This window comes from Moschus berezovskii, chromosome Y (assembly GCF_049115385.1).
Source record: "Moschus berezovskii isolate FMDL1 chromosome Y, NW_MosBer_1.0, whole genome shotgun sequence".
Taxonomy (NCBI): Eukaryota; Metazoa; Chordata; class Mammalia; order Artiodactyla; family Moschidae; genus Moschus; species Moschus berezovskii.
Genome location: NC_142489.1, coordinates 82,991,290 through 83,009,681, shown reverse-complemented (window position 1 = coordinate 83,009,681; position 18,392 = coordinate 82,991,290).

Here is an 18,392-nt window from a genome sequence, read left to right as displayed (position 1 = left end):
TCTCGATTCTTGTCTCCAGGCTATATATCTGTAATTCCATTTTGTTTTCAAGATTGTGGATCATTTTAACTATCATTATTCAGATTCTTCATCAGGTAGATTCCCTATCTCTTCCTCTTTCCTTTGGGTTGGTGGGCCTATATTTGTTTATCTCTATGTGAATAGTTTTCGGAGGCAACCATACGTTTGCTTACTCACAAAGCAAGTCAGAGGAAACATGTTGAAATTACACAGGATTTTGGCTGTTTCCCCATAGCAATGCCAGGTCATGAGGTAACCCACTCTGAATGCCTACTCCAGCCCCTCTTATTTCATAGAACATCCCTTCCCACAACTATGGCAAAAGAGTCCATGGCTAAGAAAAATGTACAGGTGCCAGAACTGGAGCCCAATCAGATCTGCCTACATCTGATCAAGTTGACAGCATCCATTACCAGTGCTTATGGAGGTGGCACATGAGAGTATCTGGAACTCTGAAGGGTGTGCTGGGACTGTCCCAGTATGCACCCAAGCTCATATTGGACATCCCTTCTTGCTCCAGCACTTCATTCTTTAGTGACAAAATTTCCAGTGCTGGAAGGGGATACAGTACACACTTACATGAAATGGAATCAACATGGACCTGAAATTCAGGGCTTCTGTACTATCAACTGGATACTCAGCCTAACTCTCTTATAGTCAGGGATGGATACTAAGCACAGGAGAAGTCCAGCCTCATAGCTGGCACTGGATCTGGAACCTTTATCTGCAGCCCCTCCTCTCACCAAAGTGAGAGTTGCTAATACACAAGAAGCAAAATTAATCTGGAACGGAAAAATATGGAAATTGCCCAGTAGGAAAAACAAAACGAAAAACAAGTTAAAAAGGAGAACAGTTTAAGAGATTCTAAACAACATAGTATACTAATATTCAATTTACCGGGGTCGTAGAAGGAAAAGAGAGAAGGGAGTGGAAAATGTATATTTAACGTGCTGCAAGGGGAAAGCTTCCAACCTATAATACTCTACTCAGTAAGATTATCATCGCGATTTGGAGAGAAGAATTTCTCAGACAAGCAAAATCTAAGAGCCTATTAATACTAAACCAACTCTTACGGAAATATTAAAAGTCTTCTCTTAGTGGAAAAAGAAGTAAAAATCTACAGAGAAGGGAAAAACTCCCAGCAGTACATATGAACTGATAGTAAAGGCTGTCGATCATCTGAGTAGATAATCTAGTATGAAAATTAAAAGGCAAGTGAATTGCAAGTTAAATGCTAACTACATTAAACACCCTATTACATCAATGGACAGAGCATCCTGATAGAAAAGCAATTAAAAAAACTGTAGTCTTAAATTACAGATTAGAGTACTTGAACTGAATAGATATCTATAGTATTTGTTGTTGTTCTTCAGTTACTAAGTTGTCTGACTCTCTTGAAACCCCGTGTGCTGTATCCCTCCAGGCTCCTCTGTCCATGGGATTCCCCAGGCAAGAACATAGAGTTTGTTGCATTTCCTTTCCCTTGGTATCTGGCTGACTCAGGGATCAAATCTGCATCTTCTGCATTGCATGCAGATTCTTTACCTTTGAGCCACATGGCACAGTCTATCCAAAAGTAGAAGGATACACCCCTTCAATGGTCAGGACGTTTTTTCAGGGATGATCAAATGCTAGGCCACAAAACAAGCCTCAGCACATTTAAGAAGACAGAAATTATATCAAGCACTTTTTATGACCACAATGGTACAAAATAGAAGTCAATTACAGGAGTGGAATATGGGACAAACACAAACATATTGAGACGAAACAACATGCTGCTAAATACCATTGAGCTAATGAAGGAATCAAAAACGGATTAAGAAAATACTTTGAGACTAATAACAACACCAACTTTACAAAATCTATTTGAGTTAGCCAAAGCAGTTCTAGGGAAAAATTGTATAGTGACAGAAGCTTCCCTCAAGGCGGGGGGTGGGGGGGGACTGAAATAAACAACTTAACTTACTATATAAATGAAGTAGAAAGAGAAAAATTAATAAAGCCCCAAATCCTCAGAATGAAGGCAATAATAAAGATCAGAGAGGACATTAATAAAATTGAGACTTCCCCTTTCCTAAAGTAAGAAAAAAACTGTTAAGTGAAAGGATATTTTTTGAAAAGATTAACAAAGTAATTAAGTCTTTAACCAGATTCATCAAAAATAAAAGATAGATGGCTCAGAAAAACAAATGCAAAGGAGACATTACAGCCAACATCACAGCAATAGGGAAAAATTACGACAGGACCACCTAGAAGAAACTGACAAATCTCTAGGACCATAAAACCTTACAAAACTCAATCAGGAAGGAATATGTAATATGAATAGTTGAAACAGTTGTAGTGAAATTGAATTTATAAAAAAAATCTCTTAGTAAAATAAAATTCAGGACCACACAGCTTCATAGCAGAATGTTTACACAAATATACAGAAGAACTTATACCCAACAAATTCAAAGTCTTCCAAAAAATTAAGAAAATGAAGTACTCTCAAATTTTTTACGAAGCTATTATTTTTTTAATGCCAAAACCAGACAAAGAAACCACCAAAAAAGAAAACTCAATGCAAATATTTCTGTTGAATATAGATATGAATATTCTTAACAAAATAGGAGAGAACTAAATTCAACATCACATTGAAACCATCATATACCATGATCAAGATGGACTTATTCCAGGGGTAAAAGGATGGTTCAATGTCTGCAAATAAGTCAGTGTGGTACACCACATTAGGAAAGAGGACAAAGATAACATGATCACCTCAACATATGACGTAAAAGCATACGGAAAATTCATATTCATCCATTTAAAAATTCTCACTATACTTGATATGGATGGAATATATCTGAACATAATGAATGTGAAAATGGAAGTCACACTATGCCCACTCCCGTTTTCTGGCCTAGAGAATTCCATGGGCTGTATAGTCCATGTGGTCCTGTGAACATAATAAAGGTGATTTGTAAGTAACAGAGATGATACCATATTCAGTTGCAAAAAGCTGAAAGCTATCCCTCTAAATCAGGAAAAAAGGCACAGATGAAAACTCTTGCCACTTCTAAAGCACGAAAAGAACTATGCACAGCAAACATTCAAAGAAAATAAATAAAAGACATCCAATTTGGAAGGAAGAAGTAAAACTGTGTCTAATTGTATTTGACATGATACTATATACAGAGAGCTATCGGTTCAGTCCAGTTCAGTTGCTCAGTCGTGTCTGACTCTTTGCGACCCCATGAATCACAGCACGCTAGGTTTCCCTGTCTAACACCAACTCCCGAGGTTCACTCAAACTCATGTCCATCGTGTTGCTGATGCCATCCAGCCATCTCATTCACAGTCTTTCGCTTCTCCTCCCACCCCCCAATCCTTCCCAGCAGCAGAGTGTTTTCCAGTGAGTCAACTCGTCGCATGAGGTGGCCAAAGTATTGGAGTTTCAGCTTTAGCATCAATCCTTCCAATGAACACCCAGGAACGATCTCCTTTAGAATGGATGGCTTGGATCTCCTTGCAGTCCAAGGGACTCTAAAGAGTCTTCTCCAGCACCACAGATCAAAAGCATCCATTCTTCGGCGATCAGATTTCTTTATAGTCCAACTCTCACATCCATACATGACCACTGGAAAAACCATAGCCTTGACTAGACAGATCTTTGTTGGCAATGTCTCTGCTTTTTAATGTACTATTTATGTTGGTGATAACTTTCCTTCCAAGGAGTTAGCGTCTTTTATTTCATGGCAGCAATCAGCATCCGCAATGATTTCGGAGACTAAACAAAATAAAGTCTGACACTATTTCCACTGTTTTACCAACTATTTCCCATGAAGTGCTGGGACCAGATGCCATGATCTTTGTTTTCTGAATGTTGAGCTTCAAACCAACCTTTTCACTCTCCTTTTTGTTTACTCCTTTTCTGTTTAGTCCTTTCTGTTTAGTCCTTTTCTGTTTAGTCGATCTATCCATAGGTGTGAGTAGGGTATCAAAGTCTCCCACGCTTATGAGTTATTGTTAATTTCCCCTTTCATAAATATTAACATTTGTCTTACATATTGCAGTGCTCCTGTGTTGGGTGCATATATGTTTATATTTGTTATATCTTGTTTTTGGATTGATTCTTTCATCGCCATATAGTGTCCTTCTTTGTCTCTTTTTACAGCCTATGTCTTAAAGTCTATTTTATCTGATATGAGTATTGCTACTCCTTTCCTCTTGGTCTCTATTTGGGTGGAATATATTTTTCCAGCCCTTCCCTTTCAGTCTCTATGTGTCCCTCTTTTTGTGGTGGATCTCTGGTAGGCAATATATATAGGGGTCTTGTTTTTGTATCCATTCAGCCAGGATTTCTCTTTGGGTATGGGCATTCAACCCATTTACATTTAAGGTAACTATTGATAAGTATAATCCCATTGCCATTTACTTTCTTGTTTTGGGTTCAGGTTTATACCCCCTTTCTCTGCTTCCTGTCTGGAGAAGGTCCTTTAGGATTTGTGGGCGAACTAGTTTGGTGATGCTGAATTCTCTCAGCTTTTGCTTGTGTGTAAAGCTTTGGATTTCTCCTTCGTATTTGAATGAAATCCTTCCTGGGGATAGTAATCTGGACTGTACACTATTTTTTTTCATCACTGTAAGTATCCCCTGCCATTCCCTCCTGGCTTAAAGAGTTTCTATATAAAGATCAGCTGTATTCTTCTGGGAATCCCCCTGTGCATTATTTGCTGTTTTTCCCTGGCTGCTTTTAATATTTGTTCTTTGTCTTTGATCTTTGTTAATTTTATTAATACGTGTCTTGGTGTGTTTTGCCTTGGGTTTTTCCTGTTAGGGACTCGCTGGCTTTCTTGAACTTGGGTGAATATTTCTTTCCCCATTTTAGGGAACTTTTCAACTATCATCTCCTAAAGTACGTTCCAATCGTCTTTCTTTTTGTCTTCCTCTTCTGGGACTCCTATGATTCAAATTTTGCGGTAATTAACATTGTCCCAGAGGTCTCTAAAATTGTCCTCATTTCTTTTAATTTGTTTCTCTTTTTTTCTCTGTTTATTTATACCATTCTATCTTCTATTTCACGTATCCTATCTTCTGCCTCTTTTATTCTATTCTTGGTTCCCTCCAGAGTGTTTTGGATCTCATTTATTGCATTATTCCTTATGTGTTGACTCTTTTTTATTTCTCTTAGGTGCTTGGTAAACCTTTCTTGCATCTTCTCGATCCTTTTCTCCAGGCTATTTATCTTTAACTCCATTTTGTTTTCAAGATTTTGAATCATTTTCACTATCATTACTCGGAATACTTTATCAACTAGATTCCCTATCTCTTCCTCTTTTGTTTGGGTTGTTGGGATTTTATTTACTTATCTCTATGTGAAGAGTTTGCGGAGGCAACAGCACGTTTCCTTTCTCACACAGCAAGGCAGAGGAAACATGTTGAAATTACACAGGATTTTGGATTTTCCCCATAACAATGTCAGGTCATGACCTAAACCACTCTGAATGCCTATTCCAGCCCCTCTTATTTCGTAGAACACCACTTCCCACACTACGGCAAAGGCTTCCATGGCTGAATAGAAGGTACAGGTGCCAGGAGTGGAGTCAACTTATTCCATACATCTGAACTCGCTGAGAGCAACTATTACGAGTAATTTTGGAGGTTGAAGAGTGGGAGTGTCTGGAACCCTGGTGTGCTGGGACTGTCGCAGTATGCACTCAAGCCACTATTGGCACCCCTTTTTGCCTCAGACTTCCTTCTTTTGGGGCACAATTTCCAATGCTGGAAGGGGATTCAGCACACACTTACATGGAGTGGAATCAGCTTTGACCTGAACCTCAGGGTTTCTTAGCCTCAACTGGATACTCAACCTAACTCCCCAATAGGCAGGGTTGGCTACTGAGCATAGGAGAAGTCCTGGCTCATTCCTGGCACTGGTTCTGGACCCTCTATATCTAGCCCCACCTCTCACCAAAGTGAGAGTTGCCAATACACAAGAAGGAAAAATTTCTGGAACGTAAAATTATGGAAATGGCCCAATAGGAATAAAAAAACGAAAAACAAGTTAAAAAGGAGAACAGTTTTAGAGACTTCTAAACAACAAGTATACTAACATTCAATTTATTGGCGTCGTAGAAGAAAAAGAGAGAGAATGGGGTCAAAAATTAATATTTCACGTGCTGGAAGGGAAAAATTTGCAGGCAATAATACTCTACCCTGCAAAATTATCATCGCAAATTGGAGAGAAGAATTTCTCCGACAAGCAAAATCTAAGAGCCTATCCATACTAAACCAACTCGGAAGGAAATATTTAAGAGTCTTCTCTAAGTGAAAAAAGAAGTAAAAATCGACGCAGAAGGAAAAAGCTCCCACCAGTACACACAAACACATATTAAAGGCTGTGGATCAACCAAGTAGATAATCTAGTATGAAAATTAAAAGACAAGTGAATTGCAAATTAAACACTAACTACATTAAACACCCTATTACATCAATGGACAGAGCATCCTGATAGAAAAGCAATAAGAAATCTGTAGTCTTAAATAACAGATTAGATTAGTTGAACGTAATTGATACCTACAGCATTTGTTGTTGTTCTTCAGTTACTAAGTTGTCTGACTCTTCTGAAACCGCATGGGCTGTATCCTTCCAGGCTCCTTTGTCCATGGGGTTACCCAGGCAAGAAAACTGGAGTTTATTGCATTTCCTTTTTCAGGGGAACTTGCTGACCCAGGAATCAGATCTGCATCTTCTGTGTTGCAGGCAGATTCTTTACCTCTGAACCACCTGGCATAGTCTATCCAAAAATAGAAGAATACACACCTTCAAGTGCTCACAGGACAGTTATTCAGGGATGATCATATGCTAGATCACAAAACAAGTCTTAGCACATTTAAGAAGAAGGAAATAATATCAAGCAGGTTTTCTAACCACAATGGTACAAAATAAGAAATCAATTACAGGACGGGAATATGGGAGAAACACAACCATATGGAGACGAAACAACATGCTACTTAATAGCAATGAGCTAATGAAGAAATTAAAAAGGGAATTAGAGAATACTTTGAGACTAATAAAAACACCATCTTTCCAAAATCTATTGTATTTAGCAAAAGCAGTTCTAGGGGAATTTGCATAGTGACAGATGCTTTACTCAAGACGGGGAGAGAAACTGAAATAAACAGCTTAACTTACTATATAAATGAAGTAGAAAAAGAAGAATAAATAAAGTCCCAAATCCTCCGAATGAAGGCAAAAATAAAGATCAGAGAGGACATTAATAAAATTGAGACTTGCCCTTTCCTAAAGTAAAAGAATTGTCAGTTAATTGAAGAGATATTTTTTTTAAAAAAATAAAATAAATCTTTAGGCAGGTTCATCAAAAATAAAAGATAGATGACACAAACAAACAAATGCAAAGGAGACATTACAGCCAACATCACAGCAATAGGGGAAAATCATAAGAGAATACTACAAAGAGTTATATGCCAAACAATTGGGCAATCTAGAAGAAACTGACAAATCTCTAGGACCATACAACTTTTAAAAATGAATTAGGAAGGAAAGTATAATCTGAATACTTGAAACAGTAGTAGTGAAATTGAATTTATAATTAAGAATCTCTTAGTAAAATAAAGTACATGACCGCACAGCTTCACAGCAGAAAGTTTACAAACATATACAGAAGAGCTTATACCCGACAGTGTCAAAATATTCCAATATATTGAGAAAATGGAGTACTCCCAAATGTTTTATGAAGCTATTATTTTCCTAACATCAAACAAAAGACACTACCAATAAAGAATCTCAATGCCAATATTTCTGTTGAAAGTAGATGTGAATATTCTTAACAAAATATGAGAGAACCAGATTCGATATCACATTGAAACCTTCATATACCATGATCAAGATGGACTTATTCCAGGGGTACAAGGATGGTTCGATATCTGCAAATCAGTCAATGCTGTACACCACATTAGGAAAGAAGACAAAAATCACATGATCATCTCAAGAGATGCTGTAAAAGCATTTGTCAAAATTCAATATTCATTCATTTCAAAAACTCTCACCATACTTGATATGGAGGGAATATTTCTGAACATAGTGAAAGTGAAAGTGGAAGTTGCACTGTGCCCACTGCAGCATTCTAGCCTAGAGAATTCCGTGGACTGTAGAGTCCATGTTGTCGACTGAACATAATAAAGGTGATTTATAACAGACAGTGATGATATCCTATTCAGTGACAAAAAGCTGTTGACTATCATTCTAAATCAGGAACAACACACAGATGCCCACTCTTGCCACATCTAAAACACTAGAAGTACAAGGCACAGCATCATTCAAAGAAAATAAATTAAAGACATCCAAATTGGAAGGAAGAAGTAAAACTGTCATTACTTGCAGCTGACATGATACTATATACAGAAAGCTATCAGTTCAGTTCAATCAGTTCAGTCGCTCAATCATCTCTGACTCTTTTCGACCTCATGAATCACAGCTTGCCAGGCCTCCCTGCCCAACACCAACTACCGGAGTTCACTCAAACTCATGTCCATAGAGTCGGTGATGCCATCCTGCCATATTATTCTCTGTCATCCCCTTCACCTCCATCCCCCAATCCCTCCAAACATCACAGTCTTTTCCAGTGAGTCAACTTCTTTGCATTATTTGGCCAAAATATTGGGGTTTCAGCTTACAGAAAAATCATTAAACAAATGAAATCAAGGTGAATTAAAACCCTAAATGAAAAACTGGAAATTATGAAACCCTTAGAAGAAAATGTACACAGAACACTTTTGACATAATTCATAGTAATATTTTTTTTTCACCAGTCTCTTAAGGCAAATGAAACAAAGGAAAAAATTGAGATCTAATTAAACTTAAAATCTGTTTATAATAGCCAGGACATGGAAGCAACCTAGATGTCCATCTGCAGATGAATGGATAAGAAAGCTTTGGTACATATACAGAATGGAGTATTTTTCAGCCATCAAAAAGAATGCATTTGAATCAGTTTTAACGAGGTGGATGAAATTGGAGCCTATTATACAGAGTGAAGTAAGCCAGAAATAAAAACATCAATACAGTATACTAACGCAATGGCAAGCCACTCCAGTATTATTGTCTGGGGAATCCCATGGATGGAGGAGTCTGGTGGGCTGCAGTCTGTGGGGTCGCTAGAGGTCAGACACGACTGAGCGACTTCACTTTCACTTTTCACTTTCACACATTGGAGAAGGAAATGGCAACCCACTCCAGTGTTCTTGCCTGGAGAATCCCAGGGATGGGGGAGGCTGGTGGGCTTCTGTCTATGGGGTCACACAGAGTCGGACACGACTGAATTGACTTAGCAGCAGCAGCAACGCATATATATGGAATTTAGAAAGATGGTAACCTTAACCCTGTATACGAGACTGCAAAAGAGACATAGGTATATAGAACAGTCTTTGGGTCTCTGTGGGAGAGGGTGAAGGTGGGATGATTGGCAGAACAGCATTGTATCATGTATAATATCATATGTGACCAGTCCAGGTGCGACGCATGTTACAGGATGCTTGGGGCTGGTGCACGGGGATCACCTGGAGGGAGGATATGGGGAAGAGGGATGTGGGAGGGGGTTCAAGAAAGGGAACACATGTACACCTGGGGCGGATTAGTGTCAATGTATGGCAAAACCAACCAATATATTAATGTAAGGTAATTTGCCTTCAATAAAATAAATTAAAAATAAATAAATAAAATCTTTTGCACAGCAAACGAAAACACTGAGAAATGAAAAGACAACCTTCTGAATGGGAGTAAGTATTTGCAAATAATATGACTGTAAGGGGTTAATATACAAACTATCTAAACAGATTATTCAACTCGATATTAAGAAACAAACAAACAAAAGAAAACAATGTGAAGATCTGCTTTTCTCCAAAGAACATATACAGATGGCACATGAAAAAATCCTGAACATCACTAACTGTCAGAGAAATTAAAACCAGAATCCCAAGGAGATATCACCTCACACTCCTCAGCATGGCTATCATCAAATCAAAACTTCTGAAAATAACAAATGTTGACAAGGATGTGGAGAAAGGGAAGCCCCTGTATTTAATTGGCGGGAATGTAAATTTGTGCATTCGCTATGGAAAACATCATGAAAGTTTCTCAAATACTAAAAATAGAACTATAAATTTACCCAGCAATTCCACTCCGAGGTATATATCAGAAGACAATGAACACTAATTTGAAAAGATACATGAATTCCAATGTGTATTACAGCCTTATTTCCAATAGAAAAGATATGGAGCAATGAGTGACAAAAGAACACATGGTTCCTCTCTTCAAAGCACTCGCATGGACTATTGTTTAGCAAGCATGTGAGCACTATAGTAATCCTTAGAAATAATGGCAGATACATGTTCGTTGATACGGAAAAATTCTTGCAGCATATTGTATAGAAAAGGAAGGCTACTATAGTGCATATAGTTCTAAGATCATGGCATCTGGTCCCATCACTTCATGGTACATAGATGGAAAAACAGTGGAAACAGTGTCAAACTTTATTTTTTGGGCTCGAAAATCACTGCAGATGCTGATTTCAGCCAGGAAATTAAAAGACGCTTACTCCTTGGAAGGAAAGTTATGACCAACCTTCATAGTATATTAAAAAGCAGAGACATTACTTTGTCAACCAAGGTCCATCTAGTCAAGGCTATGGTTTTTCCTGTGGTCATGTATGAATGTGAGTATTGGACTATGAAGAAAGCTGATCGCCGAAGAATTGATGCTTTTGAACTGTGGTGTTGGAGAAGACTCTTGAGAGTCCCTTGGACTGCAAGGAGATCCAACCAGTCCATTCTAAAGGAGATCAATCCTGGATGTTCATTGGAAGGACTGATGGTGAAGCTGAAACTGCAATACTTTGGCCACCTCGTGCGATGAGTTGACTCACTGGAAAAGACTGATGCTGGGAAAGGTTGGGGGCAGGAGGAGAAGGGGACAACAGAGAATGAGATGGCTGGATGACATCATGGACTCTGTGGACATAAGTTTGAGTGAACTCCGGGAGTTGGTGATGGACAGGGAGGCCTGGCGTGCTGTGATTCATGGGGTCGCGGAGAATCGGACATGACTAAGTGACTGAAATGAACTGAACTGAACCGAATTTCATTTTTATACTTTTTGAATGTCCATCATCCTCCTCTGTTACACTGTGAATATAATAAGAATCACTGTGATGTTAAGGTTGGTCAAAGTAGTTCTAAGGTGGTCTGCCCTTCACATTCTTGTTGGGTTTGAAATATTAGCTATGTATATGTGGTACATGGGATCAAGTGGCAGCTGTTGGAGAGGTATAGTGATAAGCACTGCATGTCTGGGAATACAATGTAAAGAATGATGTACAGAAGTTAAACAAGAACGTGAAATCAAAATCTGAGGTAGAGAAGGAGTCAATCAAAAAGATTCCAGCACACTGGACACAAAGTATACTTATGTAACATAGCAGCATGAGCACAGCCCTTAGCAGGTGGCCATTGCTGTGCCTTATTACTCCACTTCCTGTTACTAAGCAACAGGTCTTGCTCAGGAATTGGTCAGTGCATCCCTGGGCCCCGCCCATAATTAATCAAAAATCAGTGAGGTACCTACCGGTATATCTCCTGCTCAACTATTGGTCAACTACACAGTGGGCCCTACCTGATGATTACTGTCAATGAGGGACCACTGGGGATGTGTTTCAGTCAAGAGTCTGTGGTGCAGTGGTCATGTGACTCTTGCCTTTGGGCACCTTACTTTTTTTTTTTTTTTTAATCTTGTTTTAAAATCAGTAATGTATTTCTGGTAGATGGGGCAAGTTGAGTTTCCCTACTCAATATGAGATATGAAGTGTCCCAACAATATTAGTGGAGGAAACATTTAACACTTTCTTTGCTCTGATGTGTAATCTTATGGAGATGGTGTATTGATCTTGACACAGCAGAATGAGGATTCACCAATTCTTGGGGTCTCTAAAATTCATTGAAGTAGAAAAAACATACAACACCTTCTTAATTACCTTTCTCCATTTTAAGTGCTTGCTCTTAACTTCCTTAAGCCTCTCAAGGATCCCAAATAGGAAGAGATTGGTCTAGAGCTGAATGGACTAGAGGACTCTGAAATGCTGAAATGGGATGAAAAGTGTTCATTCAGTAAAGGAGGAGGCAGGAGTGTTGAAGGGAGACAGACAAGTCAAAGAATAAAGGGCACTGAAGGAAAGTCTGAAGGTCATGAGCACAAACACCACGCTCCTGAATCACCATTACGCAGAATCAGACACAAATAGGTGTTAGCAGTGGGTAAGTTGTATCATGGACTCCCTCAGACTCCACCAGCCCATGTTGATGGGCAAAGTGGTACATTGTGATGTGTAAGACCCCAAGGCCACCATTGGCTGGTGGAGTGCCTAGCTGACCATTCAGATCGAAGGTTGTGCCTCCTTATTGTCCTGAGAAGTTATATAAAGGGTGGTCAGAGGCAGAGATTTTGGGTTAGGCCACTTCGTGGGATCATCATGACAAAGGGAACCAGGAAGCCACAGAAACCAAGAAGAGTTGCAATGCAGTTTGCTTCAAGGATGAAAGGAAGAAATACGATCCGTTGTCAACGGAGATACAGAGGCAGTGTGAAGGTAAGATGACTACTTCCATGCTCCCCATGTTTTCCATTGACTTTCCTGCCCAAGCCTTCTACACTGTCCTTGGCTGGCACAAAAGCCTTCATCAGCCCATATCCCTTTTTCATGAAATCTCCCTTCCAACTCAGCTGTTATACTCTTTCCTCAAAACTAATGCCCTTCTCTTTTCTTTCCATGCACGAAATAAGACCATGAGTGTCAGACGACCTCTACAAGGGACTTTGAAAAAGAAAGTCCGATCCTATGCTACTCAGTCAAAGAAAATGAAGAAAACAAGGAAACCAAACTGGTTTTTCTGTTCCTGTGCACGTAAGACACTGAATCTATGCCGAAAAAGTTACCAAAATGTGAGTTAGAGTCCAAGAAGGAGGCAAAATTGGAAGGGAAGATAAGCTCAGTCACCCCAGAGTGAGAGAATCTGAAGTACAACCTGGGCAGTCAGTAACTGAATAAAGAAGTACAACCTGGGCAGCCAGTAACAGAGTACCAAAGATCAGACAATTTAGAATTGTTTCTCCAGAGGTCTGCTTTCTTACAAATTGCCAACCAGGAAAACACTGAGTCTCACACTGTCATAGTAAACTGATGGCTGCCTTTGAATTAAACATCAAATTGTTAAAAAAATGATATTACTTTTTTTGTGGGTGTAATTTTTCTTATCAGAAGTCAGGGAAGGGAGAGAAGAGGTGGGCACCTGAGTCCTCAGAGGTTTGGAGTATTGGGAGATTGGGGAACAGACCCTCAGGCCCCTAGTTAACCTGAGAGTAGAAATCTGGACTGGGTCAGGAGTCTGCACTGAAGATGGATAGCCCTGCTTAACAATTGATCTCAGTGGCATGGTTCAGTGGTATGGTGTTACTGCCTTTGTTTGGGATGTGGAATGACATTAGGGTCTAGATTGTCAAAACCCAGATGGGAAGAGGGTTCAACATGGGGATGGTGAATGTCATACTTCCCCTGGGAAAAGCAGGCACCTACATCATAAAGGGCTTTGTTGCATCACTCACCGTTGCACAGCTAAAGGTGCTCAGTTCAGTTCAGTTCAGTCGCTCAGTCGTGTCTGACTCTACGCGACCCGATGAATCACAGCACACCAGGCCTCCCTGTCCATCACCAACTCCCGGAGCTCACTCAGACTCAAGTCCACAGAGTCGGTGATGCCATTCAGCCATCTCATCCTCGGTCGTCCCTTTCTCCTCCCGCCCCCAACACTTCCCAGCATCAGAGTCTTTTCCAGTGAGTCAACTCGTCGCATGAGGTGGCCAAAGTATTGCAGTTTCAGCTTTAGCATCAGTCCTTCCAATGAACACCCAGGATCGATCTCCCTTAGAATGGACTGGTTTGATCTCCTTGCGGTACAAGGGACTCTCAAGAGTCTTCTCCAACACCACAGTTCAAAAGCATCAATTCTTCGGCCATCAGCATTCTTCACAGTAAAACTCTTACATCCAGGAGGCACAAAATGATGAGAAACCCAGAACCCACAGCTAGCACTCTCAACGATTAAAATAATGTTTGGAGTAAACAGACATATAGTTGCCTATATCTATTAGGCAACGGTTCTCCTAAGAAATTTGTGTGAGCAGTTGCTTCTCATGGGCAGGGCAGTGGAAGTGGCCCTATCCCAGTGCATATGACAAACAGGATCACCACAGACATAATATTTTAGGGTGGGGAGCACCATGCAGTTTGTGGGATCCTAGTTCCCTGACCGGGGATTGAAAACATTTGTGTTTCTTTGTTAATTTTCTGTTTAGTCGATCTATCCGTAGGTGTGAGTGGGACATTTAAGTCTCCCACTCTTATTGTATTATTGTTAATTTCCCCTTTCATAGCTATTAACATTTGTCTTATATATTGTGGTGCTTCTGTGTTGGGTGCATATTTATTTATAATTGTTTATCTTCTTTTTGGATTGATCCTTTAATCATCATGTAGTGTCCTTCTTTGTCTTTTTTCACAGCCTTTGTTTTAAAGTCTATTTTATCTGATATGAGTATTGCTTCTCCTGCTTTCTTTTGGACTCTATTTGCGTGGAACATGTATTTTCCTGCCTTCCCTATCAGTCTGTATGTGTCCCACATTTCGAAGTTGTTCTCTTGTAGACAACATATATAGGGGTCTTATTTTGTATCCATTCAGCCAGTCTCTGTATTTTGGTTGGGGTATTCAGCCCATTTACATTTAAGGTAATTATTGATAAGTATGATCCCGTTGCTGTTTACTTTATTGTTTTGGGTTCGGGTTTACACCCACTTTCTCTGCTTCCTGTCTAGAGAAGTTCCTTTAGCACTCTTTGGAGAGCTCTTTTGCTGATGCTGAATTCTCTCAGCTTTTGCTTGTGTGTAAAGCTTTGGATTTCTCCTTCATATTTGAATGAGATCCTTGCTGGTTAGAGAAATCTGGGCTGTAGGCTCTTTTCTTTCATCTCTGTAAGTATGCCCTGTCATTCCCTCCTGGACTGAAGACTTTCTACTCAAAGATCAGCTGTTATCCTTGTGGGAATCCCCTTGTGTGTTATTTGCTGTTTTTCCCTTGTTGCTTTTTATATTTGTTCTTTGTCTTTGATATTTGTTAATTTTATTAATATGTGTCTTGAGGTGTTTTGCCTTGGGTTTTTCCTGTTTGGGTCTCTCTGGGTTTCTTGGACTTGGGTGATTATTTGTTTCCCCATTTTAGGGAATTTCTCAACTATCATCTCCTCAAGTATTTTCCCACGGTCTTTCTTTTTTTCTTCCTATTCTGGGACTCCAATAATGCGAATGTTGGGGTGTTTAGCATTGTCCCAGAGGTTTCTGAGATTGTCCTCATTTCTTTTAACTAGTTTTTCTTTTTTCCTCTCTGTTTCGTTTATTTCTAACATTGTATCTTCTTTCTCATTTTTGCTATCTTCTGCCTCTGTTATTCTACTGTTGGTTCCCTCCAGAGTGTTTTGTTCTCATTTATTGCATTATTCCTTATGTATTGAATCTTTTTTTATTTCTTCTAGGTTCTTATTAAACCTTTCTTGCATCTTTTCGATCCTTGTCTCCAGGTTATTTATCTGTAACTCCATTTTCTTTTCAAGATTTTTGCTCATTTTCACTATCATTATTCGGAATTCTTTATCAGGTAGATTCCCTATCTCTTCCTATTTTGTATGGGTTGGTGGGCTTTTATTTATTTATCTCTATGTGAAGAGTTTGCTGAGGCAACCGAACGTTTGCTTACTCACAAAGCAAGGCAGAGGAAACATGTTGAAATTACACAGGATGTTGGCTGTTTCCCTATAACAAAGCCAGGTCATGACTTTACCCACTCTGAATGCCTACTCCAGCCCCTCTTATTTCAAGGAACACCCATTCCAATGACTAAGGAATAGGCTTCCATTACTGAAAAGAATGTACCAGTAGTGGAGTTGCCAGGTGCCAGGAGTGGAGCCAACTCAGACCTGGCCTACATCTGAACAATTTGAGAGCAGCCATTACCAGTGATTATGGAGGTGGCCAGGGGGAGTATCTGGAACTCTGACTTGTGTTCTGGGACTGTCCCAGTATGCGCCCAAGCCCATGTTGAGCACCCCTTCTTGCTACAGCACATCGTTCTTTTGGGGCAAAATTTCCAATGCTGGCAGGGGATACAGCACAGACTTATATGAAATGGAATCAGCAAGGACCTGAAACTCAGGGCTTCTGTACCATCAACTGGACACTCAACCTAAGTCCCCAATGGGCAGGGTTGGCTACTGAGCACAGGAGAAGTCTGGGCTTATAGCTGGCATTAGTCCTGACCCCTATACCTCTAGCCCCATCTCTCAAAAAGTGAGAGTTGCCAATACACAAAAAGCAAATTTAATCTGGAACGTAAAATTATGGAAAATACCGGTTAGGGAAAAGAAAAAAAAGGAAAACAAATTCAAAAGGAGAACAGTTTAAGAGACTTCTAGAGAACATCAAGTATACTAACATTCACTTTATTGGGGTCTTAGAAGGAAAAGAGAGAGAGAAAGGGTCAAAAATGTAAATTTAACGCACTGAAAGAGAAAAACTTGCAACCTAGAATGCTCTACCCAGCAAGATCATCATCAAGAATTGGAGAGAAGAACTTTTCAGACAAGCAAAAACTAATAGTTTCTCCATACTAAACCAACTCGGAAGGAAATATTACAGAGTCTTCTCTAACTGGAAAGTGAAGCAAAAAACTCCGACCAGTAAAGACAAGCACATAATAAAGTATGAGGATCAACTAAGTAGATTATCTAGTATGAAAATTAAAAGACAAGAGAATTGTAAATTAAACGCTAACTGCATTAAACAGCCTATTACATCAATGGAAAGAGAATCCTGATAGAAAAGCAATAAGAAAACTGTAGTCTTAAATTACAGATTAGAGTAGTTGAACTTAGTAGATACCTACAGCATTTGTTGTTGTTCTTCATTTACTAAGTTGTCTGACTCTTTTGAAATCCCATTGGCAGTAGCCCTCCAGGCTCTTCTGTCCGTGGGATTTCCCAAGCAAGAACCATGGAGTTTATTGCATTTCCTTTACCAGGGAATCTAGGAATACTAGGCCCTACCTGATGACAGCTGTCAATGAGGGACCTTTGGGGAAGTGATTCAGTCAATAGTACTGGTGCAGTGGTCATGTGACTCTTTTCTTTGGCACCTGACTTTTATTTTATTCTTATTTTTAATCAGGAATGTTTTTCCGGTAGATGGGGCAAGTTGAGTTTCCCTACACAATATGACAAGTATTATAATCCCCAATAATTTTAGTGGAGGAGATATTTAACACTTTCTGTGCTCTGATGTGTAATCTTACAGAGACTGTGTACTGACCTTGGGGCAACAGACAGGATTCACCAAATCTTGGGGTCTCTAAATCTCATTGGAATAGAAAAAACATACAACATATTCTTAATTAACTTTTTCCATGTTAAGTGCTTGATCTTCATTTCCTTAAGCCCCTCAAGAATCCCCCCCCACCCCCAGGAAGTGGGTGCTCTAGAGATGAAGTGACTAGAGGACACTGAAGTGCTAAAATGGGATAAAAAGTGTTCATATGGGATGGAGGAGGGAGGAGTGTTGATGGGAGACATATAAGTAAACAATAAAGGGGCAGTGAAGGAAACTCTGAATGTCATGAGCAGAAACACCATGACCCTGAATCACCACTTCCTATAATAAAACACACAGAGGTGTCAGCAGTGGGTAAGTTGTATCATTGACTCCCTCAGCCTCCACTAGCACATGTTGATGGGCAAAATGGTACAGTGTGATATCTAAGACCCCAATGCCACCATTGGCTGGGGGAGAGACTAGCTGACCAATCAGATTGAAGGGTGTGGTTCCTCATTATCCTGAGAAAGTATATATAAGTGGGTCAGAGGCAGATATTCTGGGTAAGGCCACTTTGTTGGATCATCATGACTAAGGTAAGCAGTGTTGGATCATCATGACTAAGGTAAGCAGTGTTGGATCATCATGACTAAGGTAAGCAGGAAGATACAGAAGCCAAGAGTTGCAAGGGAGTCTGCTTCATGGATGAAAGAACCCGTTGTCAATGGAGATACAGAGGCTGTGTGAAGGTAAGATGAGTCCATCTATGCTCCCCATGATTTCCATTGACTTTGCTGCCGAATACCTCTACACTGCCCTTGCCTGGCACAAAGGCCTTCATCAGCCCACATCCCTTTTTCATGAAATCTCCCTTCCAACTCAGTTGTTATACTCTTTCCTCAAGACTAATA